Source organism: Hordeum vulgare, chromosome 5H (genome assembly GCF_904849725.1).
Source record: "Hordeum vulgare subsp. vulgare chromosome 5H, MorexV3_pseudomolecules_assembly, whole genome shotgun sequence".
Classification (NCBI taxonomy): Eukaryota; Viridiplantae; Streptophyta; class Magnoliopsida; order Poales; family Poaceae; genus Hordeum; species Hordeum vulgare.
In genome coordinates this window covers 361,797,399-361,807,938 of record NC_058522.1, presented here as the reverse complement: position 1 = coordinate 361,807,938, position 10,540 = coordinate 361,797,399, and positions in this window count along the sequence as shown.

Sequence of the window (10,540 nt, the reverse complement as noted above, 5' to 3'; positions counted from 1 at the left end):
AAAGAGTGTCTTAGTTGAAGGGCCTTGCCTCTTGCCATGATCAAAAGATTGAGAAAAGAACAAAAGCATGAAAGATCATGTAATGATCTTATGAAAGTGATGGCTTCACATATAAAAAGGATGATGATTGAAACTTGTTGAGGGTAGACAAATGTAGACCTTGGTCATTGTTGCAATTAATAGGAAGTGATAAAGAAGGAGAGGTTCACATATAAATATATCATCTTTGACACCATCTATGATTGTGAACACTCACTAAACTATTACATGCTTAGAAGTAGATGTTGGACAAGGAAGACAACATAATGAATTGTGTTTGCTTGGTTCCTAACAATGTTATATGATTAGAGATCCCTTAGCATGTGACGATTGCTTCCACCTCATATTAGCCAAAACTCCCGCACCAAGTAGAGATACTACTTGTGCATCCATAAACCTTCAACTCAGTTTTGCCATGAGAGTGCACCATACCTACCTATGGATTAAATAAGATCCCTCAAGTAAGTTGTCATCGGTACAAGCAATAAAAATTTCTCCCTAACATGTATGATCTATTAGTGTATGGAAAATAAGATTTGTACGAACCTGTGATGAGGAAGACATAAAAGCGACAGACTGCATAATAAAGTTATTTATCACAGGAGGTAATATAAGGTGACGTTCCTCCGCACTAAGAGGACACACATCCAAACCTCAAAAGCGCATGACAACCTCTGCTTCCCTCTACGAAGGGCCTATCTTGTACCTTTACTTTTTGCCCCTGAAAGAGTCATGGTGATCTTCACCAATTCCCTATTTCTCCTTTATCTTGGCTAACGTCATATGCTTGGGAAAGATCTATATTCATATGTCAACTTGGAGGTAAGCATTCATGAATTATTGTAGTTGACATTACCATTGAGGTAAGCAGTTAGGAGGCGAAACTATAAGCCCCTATCTTTCTCTGTGTCCAGCTGAAACTTTGATCTCATGAGTACCACGTGAGTTGTAGCAATTATAGAGAACGAAAAGATGATTGAGTATGTGGATTTGCTTTACAAGCTCTTATTTGACTCTTTCTGATGTTGTGATCAATTGCAATTGCTTCAATGACTAAAGGCTATCAGTTGTTAATTCTCTGTAAGGTTCTTGATCCATACTTTACTTTGTGAAGGAATTGTCACTTTAGCATGAGAAATTATATGTTGGTATTGTTGTTCTAATCATGATCATGATGCCTGCCTGTTCGTATCTTGTTTTGTCGACACCTCTCTCTCTCTAAACATGTGGTCATGTTTATTGATCTAGGCTTTCGCTTGAGGACAAGCGAGGTCTAAGCTTGGGGGAGTTGATACATCCATTTTGCATCACGCTTTCATGTTGATATTTATCGCTTTTTGGGTTGTTATTTCACTTCACGGTACAATACTTATGCCTTTTCTCTCTTATTTTGCAAGGTTTACATGAAGAGGGAGAATGTCGCCACCTGGAATTCTGGCCTGAAAAGGGAGCAAGTCTGAGATGCCTATTCTGCGCAACTCCAAAAGCCGTGAAAATCAACGTGGATTTTTTTGGGACTTATAAAAAATACTGGGCCGAAGAAATGCCAGAGGGGCGCCAGCAGGTGGCCACAAGCCTGCTAGGCGCGACCACCCCCCTTACCGCGCCTAGGGGGCTTGTGGGCTCCCTGCTGGCTCACTAGCCCCCCTCTTTTGCTACAAGAAGTGTTTCGGTCTGGAAAAAATCAAGAGGAGGCTTTTCGGAGGATTCGCCGCCGCCACGAGGCGGAACTTGAGCAGAACCAATCGAGAGCTCCGGCAGGACGATCCTGCCGGGGAAACTTCCTTCTCGGAGGGGGAAATCGTCGCCGTCGTCATCACCAACACTCCTCTCATCAGAGGGGACTCATCACCATCAACATGTTCATCAGCAACATCTCATCTCCAAACCCTAGTTCATCTCTTGTAACCAATCTCCGTCTCGCGACTCCGATTGGTACTTGTAAGGTTGCTAGTAGTGTTGATTACTCTTTGTAGTCGATGCTAGATGGATTACTTGGTGGAAGAGTTTATGTTCAGATCTTTGATGCTACTCATTACCTCTCTGGTCATGAATATGATTATGCTTTGTGATTAGTTACTTTTGTTCCCGAGGACATGGGATAAGTCATGCTATAAGTAGTCATGTGAATTTGGTATTCGTTCGATATTTTGATGTGTTGTATGTTGTTTTTCCTCTAGTGGTGTTATGTGAACGTCGACTACATAACACTTCACCATTATTTGGGCCTAGAGGAAAGCATTAGGAAGTAGTAAGTAGATGATGGGTTGCTAGAGTGACAGAAGCTTAAACCCTAGTTTATGAGTTACTTCGTAAGGGGCTGATTTGGATCCACTAGTTTAATGCTATGGTTAGACTTTGTCTTAATTCTTCTTTCGTAGTTACGGATGCTTGCGAGAGGGGTTAATCATAAGTGGGATGCTTGTCCAAGTAAGGGCAGTACCCAAGCGCCGGTCCACCCACATATCAAACTATCAAAGTAACGAACCTGAATCATATGAACATGATGAACCATGACAGAAATTCCCGTGTGTCCTCGGGAGGATTTTTCCTCCTATAAGAGTTTGTCCAGGCTTGTCCCTTGCTACAAAAGGGATTGGGACACTTTGGTGCACCATTGTTACTTTTTGTTACTTGCTACTTGCTACGAATCATCTCACCACACAACTACTTGTTACAGATAATTTCAGTGTTTGCAGATTTTACCTTGCTGAAAACCACTTGTTAGATCCTTCCGCTCCTCATTGGGTTCGACACTCTTACTTATCGAAAGGACTACGATAGATCCCCTATACTTGTGGGTCATCAGTAAGGTAAAGCAATTCTATGATTAACATCATATTTGGCTAGAGCTTTTCTAAAAGCATCGTGTGTAAAATGTGATCCTCCGTCGGTCATGAGGTACCTAGGTACACCAAACCTAGGGAAGATTATATCCTTGAGCATTTTCAAAGATGTCTTGTGATCAACACTTTTAGCGGGGATTGCTTCAACCCACTTGGTCACATAATCAACAGCTACTAAGATGTGAGTGTACTTGTGTGAAGGAGGGAAAGGACCCATAAAATCAAAACCCCAGCAATCAAAATGCTCAATGACTAGAGAATAATTCATAGGCATCTCATTCCTCCTACTAATATTACCAACTCTCACGCACTTATCACAAGATAAAACATAATTTCCTGCATCTTTAAAAAGAGTAGGCCAATAAAAACCTGATTGGAGAACCTTGTGTGAGGTCCTCTCACCGGCATGATGTCCTCCATAAGGACTGCTATGACATTGTCTCAAAATATCCTTCTGCTCATGCTCCGGTATGCATCTCCTCACAATTCCATCCTCACCTTCTCTAAAAAGATGTGGGTCATCGCAAAAGTAATACCTCAAGTCGTGGAAGAACTTCTTCCGCTGCTCGAATGTTAAACCTGGAGGCAAAAACTTTGCAACAATAAAGTTAGCATAATCTGCATACCATGGACCTAAATTAGATTTTACCTGCAAAACAGCTAACTGTTCAACAGGAAAACTATCGTTGACGAGAATAGGATCATGTGGTATGTCCTCCATCCTGGAAAGGTTGTCTACTATAGGGTTGTCTGCTCCTTTCCTATCAACAATCTGCAAATCAAATTCTTGAAGACGAAGGACCCATCTGATAAGCCTTGGTTTGGCATGCTTCTTTTCCATAAGATACTTAATAGGAGCATGATCAGTATGAATGATGACTTTAGAATCAACAATGTAAGGCTTAAACTTATCACAAGCAAACACTACTGCCAAAAATTCTTCCTCAGTAGTAGCGTAATTCTTTTGAGCACGATCAAGGGTTTTCTAGCATAATGGATAACATTCAATTTCTTATCAACCCTTTGTCCTAACACAGCTCGAACCGCAAAATCACTAGCATCACACATGATTTCAAAAGGCAAATTCCAATCAGGTGGTTGGACTATAGGGCAGTTATCAATGCTTTCTTAAGAACTTCAAAGGCTTCCTTACAATCTTCATCAAACACAAAAGGAATTTCCTTCTAGAGAAGATTAGTGAGGGGTTTCGAGGTCTAAGAAAAGTCTTTAATAAATCTTCTATAGAAACCAACATGACCGAGGAAACTACGAATACCTGCGATGTCCTTTGGATGAGGCATTCACTCGATTGCTTCAGCCTTTGCCCTGTCCACCTCGATTCCTTTTTCAGAAATCTTGTGGCCAAGAACAATTCCCTCATTGACCATGAAGTGGCACTTCTCCCAGTTGAGTACCAAGTTCGTCTCCTCACATCTCTGCAAAACATTATTAAGGTTGTGGAGACAATGGTCAAAAGAGATTCCATAGATGGAGAAATCGTCCATGAAGACCTGCACAATTTCCTCACAAAAACCATGAAAGATAGCAGACATACACCTTTGAAAAGTAGCAGGAGCGTTGCATAAACCAAAAGGCATACGTCTATAAGCATAAGTACCAAAGGTACAAGTAAAAGCGGTCTTCTCTTGATCGGCAGTGTTAACATGAATTTGAGAGAAGCCAGAGTACCCATCAAGATAGCAAAAGTGAGTGTTTTTGGATAACCTTTCAAGAATTTGGTCGATGAATGGTAGCGGGTAGTAGTCCTTCCTGGTTGCCTTGTTCAGCTTCCTGTAATCAATACACATTCTATATTTAATAATAATTCTTTGAGGTATTAGTTCATTCTTATCATTAGGAACCACAGTCGTACCTCCTTTCTTGGGAACACAATGTACTAGACTTACCCACTTACTATCAGCTATAGGGTAGATAATACCTACGTCTAGAAGCTTGAGGATTTCGGTCCTCACAACATCCTTCATCTTCGGGTTCAACCGTCGTTGATGATCAACAACCGGTTTAGCATCAGGCTCAAGATTGATAGTATGCTGACAAATAGATGGACTAATCCCCTTAAGATCATCAAGGGTATAGCCAATAGCGCCTCGGTGTTTACGAAGTACTCCCAATAATCTCTCTTCTTCATATCCTCAAAGTTTAGAATTGATAATAACAGGATATACTTTCTTTTCATCTAGATAAGCATACTTGAGCGTACTGGGAAGAGGTTTAAGATCAAACACCGGGTCTTCTTTTGGTTTTGATAAAATTCCCAAAGGCTCAACCGGAAGGTTGTGTTTCAGGATAGCAGGTTGTCTCAAGAATATGTCATCTATCTCATTCCTTTCCCGCATATGCATATCATTCTCGTGATTTTCCATAAATTGCTGCAAAGGATCGTTAGGAGGAATAGCAATAGAAGCAACCTCTTCAATAATTTTATCATTACTAGGCAGATTAGTACCACGAGTTTGCCTCGAGAATTTATAAAAGTTAAATTCATATGGCTCACCATTAAATTCAACAGATACTTTTCCTTTCCTGCAATCTATAATAGCTCCACAAGTTTTGAGAAAAGGCCTACCAAAGATAATAGGGCAAAAACTACTTGCACTCGACAAAGTACTAGAAACTCGGTAGGATATTTTACCTTTCCACATAGAACTTTAACATCTCGCACAATTCCAATAGGAGAGATAGTTTCTTTGTTTCCAAGATGATAGTAACATCGACTTCTTCAATTTCACATGGTAGAATCTCATTCATGATCTCTTGATAAAGTGAAAAAGGAATAGCACTAGCACTGGATCCCAAATCACATAGCCCATAATAATTATGATCTCCTATTTTAACAGATACAACTAGAGTACCTGAAATTGGGCTTTTATTCTTGGCTGTAACAAGGTTAGTGGAAACAGCACAAAAATTTATATTGGAATCCTCAATATTACTAGTAACAAGATCCTTGACTGATGCAACTTGAGGATCGACTTTAATCAGGTCCTCATGCTCATCAGTCGTTCTTTCACTTTTATGCAGGATGCCTATGACAAAAGAATGCTCCTTCATCCTTGTGGGAAAAGGGGGCTTTTCATATTCAACTGCAGGAAAAATAGGGTCAACAACATAAATATCAACTGGTAATTCCTTAAAAGGATTATGGTGTTGATCCTCCTTCTTCTTAGAAGAGTCAATATGAGAGGCAAAGTCTTTGCGAAAATCAATTAGAAGCTGGGAATCAAGACCAATCTTAGCACAAAAGGTATTGAAGTAATCAGTTTTCACATAGCCCTCAATGTAATCACGCTCATAATTAATAACGGGTTCAATACCTTTCTCAATCTCCCAGTCTTCAGTGTTCTTATGGATCCTTTCAATAAGATCCCATTTAGCTTCAGTGCTTTTGTTGGAGAATGCCCCACTAGAGGAAGCATCAAGCATCTCTTTATCTTGACGAGAATGCCTCGCATAAAAATTTGCAAGAATAATTTCTTTGGAAAGCTAATGATTGGGACATTTGAGCATTAAGGACTTCAATCTCCCCCAAGATTGAGCGATGCTTTCTCCATCATGAGACCAAAAGTTATAAATATAATTCCTATCTCGATGTATTTCATGAAGAGGATAAAACTTTGCATAAAAGAGAGGCATAAGATCTTGCCAATTTAGTAAATGAGAGTCATCAAGAAGCCTATACCAATCCAAAGCCTTATCTTTTAATGATAGAGAGAATAGATTTCTCATAACAAAATCCATCGATATATCTGCAAGCTTAAATAAGGAGCATAGTTGTGAAAGATATAGCAAGTGCTCACCTGGATGTCTATCTCCTGCATATCGATTAGCCAAAACACAATCAATAATACTAGTTGGTATTTTAAAGGGCACAATTTTAGTAGGTGGGGGAGGCTTCTCCACCTCAATAGCGTTGGGGCGGTTCCCCACAAGCAACAAACCAAGAGCAGAGTTGTCCATAGGGACAAAAGAAATAGAAAGAGTAAAACAAAAACAACACGTACATCGTAAAGGTTTCCTTACCAATTTCACTTACCAATAGCTCTACACTCCCAAGCAACGGCGCCAGAAAATGGTCTTGATGACCCACAAGTGTAGGGGATCTACCATAGCCTTTTCGATAAGTAAGAGTGTCGAACCCAACGAGGAGCAGAAGGTATTAACAAGTGATCTTGAGCAAGGAATAACTGCAAGTACTGAAAGGTAACTTTTTATGGGTTTTCTAGTAATAGCAACAAGGAAATAAATGCAAGAAAAGTAAATGGTTCCGAGGTGCAGCAAGTGGCCCAATCCATTTTGAACACAAAGGATAAGCCGAGGGACTAAACTTATAAAGACTAAGGCGTTCCCGAGGACACACGGGAGAGATAGTCAAGTGCTTTCGCCATATTCCGTCTAGTACTACGTTTTGTATTGATAAGTGTTATGTGGGTGGATCTTAACTAGTGCACCGTCTAGGCTAAGACAAGTACACTCTTATGATTAATCCCTCTTGCAAGCATCCGCAAATACAAGAGAGAAATTAAGGCAAAGCCTAACCATAACAATAAGTTTTAGGATCCAATACTCCCTCATGCAAAAGTATGCGAACTAGGGTTCAGGTTTCTGTCACTCCGGCAACCCACCATAAGCATTCTTCATACACAATGCATTCCCCTAGGTCCTTAAATAGGCGAAGTGTTATGTAGTCGATGTTCACATAACACCACTAGAAGAATAACACCATAACTTAAATATCAATCAACACATATTACTTCAATATCATATGACTACTAGCATCTAGACTTTTCCCATGTCCTCAAGAACTAACGGAACTACTAAATATATCATGATCAAAGGTGATGAAAATATGATTAACAATCTGGTCATAACAATAATCCTCCAACAAAACTCAATAGCATTCACCACAAAGGAGTAATCAACACCGGTAGAGTAGAGAGGATGAATAGCGCAAGGTACAACTCCGATTGCAATGGTGAAGTAGATGGGATGAAGGTGGAGATGGTGTTGGTGTTGGTGATGATGGTGATGACGATCTCTATGATTAACGTGACGATGGTGATGACGATGAGGACGATCTCCCCTTCCGGGAGGAGTTCTCCCCGGCGAAATCTGCCCGCCGGAAAGGTCTTTGCTTCTGTGTAGGTTTCCGTCGCGGAGCGGCAGCGGACTGCGAAAACTCTTCTGCCCCCGTAACTTTTAGGTCAAGAGTATGATATAGGCCAAAGGAGAGCGCCGTAGGCGGGACCTAATGACCCACAAGTGTAGGGGGTCTATCGTAGTCCTTTCGATAAGTAAGAGTGTCGAACCCAACGAGGAGCGGAAGGATCTAACAAGTGGTTTTCAGCAAGGTATTCTCTGCAAGCACTGAAATTATCGGTAACAGATAGTTGTGTGATAAGATGATTCATAGAAAGTAGCAAGTAACAATAGTAACAAAGGTGCAGCAAGATGGCCCAATCCCTTTTGTAGCAAGGGACAAGCCTGGACAAACTCTTATAGGAGGTAAAGCCCTCCCGAGGAAACATGGGAATTTCTGCCAAGCTAGTTTTCATCATGTTCATATGATTCGCGTTCGCTACTTTGATAGTTTGATATGTGGGTGGACCGGTGCTTGGGTGCTGCCCTTACTTGGACAAACATCCCACTTATGATTAACCCCTCTCGCAAGCATCCGCAACTACGAAAGAAGAATTAAGACAAAGTCTAACCATAGCATTAAACTAGTGGATCCAAATCAGCCCCTTACGAAGCAACGCATAAACTAGGGTTTAAGCTTTTGTCACTCTAGCAACCCATCATCTACTTACTACTTACCAGTGCCTTCCTCTAGGCCCAAATAATGGTGAAGTGTTATGTAGTCGACGTTCACATAACACCACTAGAGAAAAAACAACATACAATGCATCAATATATTGAACGAATACCAAATTCACATGACTACTTATATCAAGACTTATCCCATGTCCTCAGGAACAAAAGTGACTACTCACAAAGCATAATTACATTCATGACCAGAGAGGTATTGAATAGCATCAAGGATCTGAACATATAATCTTCCACCGAGTAATCCAACTAGCATCAACTACAAAGAGTAATTAACACTACTAGCAACCTTACAAGTACCAATCCGAGTCGCGAGACGAAGATTGGTTACAAGAGATGAACTAGGGTTTGGAGATGAGATGGTGCTGATGAATATGTTGATGGTGATGAGTCCCCTCCGATGAGAGGAGTGTTGGTGATGACGATGGTGACGATTTCCCCCTCCGGGAGGGAAGTTTCCCCGGCAGGACGTCCCTGCCGGAGATCTAGATTGGTTCTGCTCAAGTTCTGCCTCGTGGCGGCGGCGATTCCTCCCGAAAGTCTCCTCCTGATTTTTTCTGGAACGAAACCCTCCTTATAGAAAAAGATGGGAGCCATAGGGCCAACAGGGGGCCCACAAGCCCACAAGGCGCGGCGAGGGGGGTAGGTCATGCCTAGCAGGCTTGTGGCCTCCTGGTGGCTCCCCTGTGGTACTTCTTCCACCCAGTATTTTTTATAAAATCCAAAATAATCCCTCATTGATTTTCACGGCTTTTGGAGTTGCACAGAATAGGTATCTCAAACTTGCTCCTTTTTCAGGCCAGAATTCCAGCTGTTGGCATTCTCCCTCTTCATGTAAAGCTTGTAAAATAAGAGAGAAAAGGCATAAGTATTGTATCGTGAAGTGTAGTAACAGCCCATAAAGCAATAACTATCAACATAAAAGCATGATGCAAAATGGACGTATCAACTCCCCCAAGCTTAGACTTCGCTTGTCCTCAAGCGGAAACTAAGATCAATAAATATGCCCACATGTTTAGAGATAGAGGTGTCGACAAAACAAAATACGGACATGCAGGCATCATGATCATAATTAGAACATCAATATCATCATATAATCTCTTATGCTAAACTGAGAATTCCTTCACAAAGTAAAGTATGGATCAAGAACCTTATTGAGAATTAACAACCAATAGCATTTACTCATTGAAGCAATTGCAATTTATCATAACATCAGAAAGAGCCAAATAAGAGCTTGTAAAGCAAATCCACATACTCAATCATCCTTTCGTCTTCTACAATTGCTACAACTCACGTGGTACTCATGAGATCAAAGTTTCAGTCGGACACAGAGAAAGATAGGGGCTTATAGTTTCGCCTCCCAACTATTTACCTCAAGGGTAATGTCAACAATAATAATTCATGAATACTTACTTCCAGGTTGACATATGAATATAGATCTTTCCCTAGCATATGACGTTTAGCGAAGATAAAGGCAAAATAAGGAATTGGTGTCTATCACCATGACACTTTTAAGGGCAAAAAGTAAAGGTACAAGATAGTCCCTTCGCAGAGGGAAGCAGAGGTTGTCATGCGCTTTTGGGGTTTGGATGTGTGACCTCTTAGTGTGAAGGAACGTCACTTTATATTGCCTCCTGTGATAAAGAACTTTATTATGCAATATGTCGCTTTTATGTCTTCCTCATCACAGGTTCTTACAAAGCTTATTTTCCACACACTAATAGATCATACATAATTAGGGATCAATTCTCATTGCTTGCACCGATGACAACTTACTTGAGGGATCTTCTTCGATCCATAGGTAGGTATGG